The sequence below is a fragment of the Schistosoma mansoni genome, assembly GCF_000237925.1.
Source record: "Schistosoma mansoni, WGS project CABG00000000 data, supercontig 0062, strain Puerto Rico, whole genome shotgun sequence".
NCBI lineage: Eukaryota > Metazoa > Platyhelminthes > Trematoda > Strigeidida > Schistosomatidae > Schistosoma > Schistosoma mansoni.
Genome location: NW_017386029.1, coordinates 837,362 through 837,619, shown reverse-complemented (window position 1 = coordinate 837,619; position 258 = coordinate 837,362).

The following is a 258-nucleotide window of genomic DNA, read 5'->3' as shown; positions in this document are numbered from 1 at the left end:
TCAATTGAAGCTAGACCACCATGGAAAACCTGGAAGTACTGGACGGCCGTTTCGTCCTATTGTGGAACTCCTCAGCAGTGCGTATCCACGATCTCGCCTCGCGAGATTCGAACCCAGGACTTACTAGTCTAACGCCAGAGCACTTAACCGATAGACCACTGAGCCGGCATCCCATCCGACAATTGGTGGACGGTTGCTCAACTTCGTGGATTAGTTGGAGTTAGACATAAGCACTATGGGATGCCGGGTCAGTGGTCT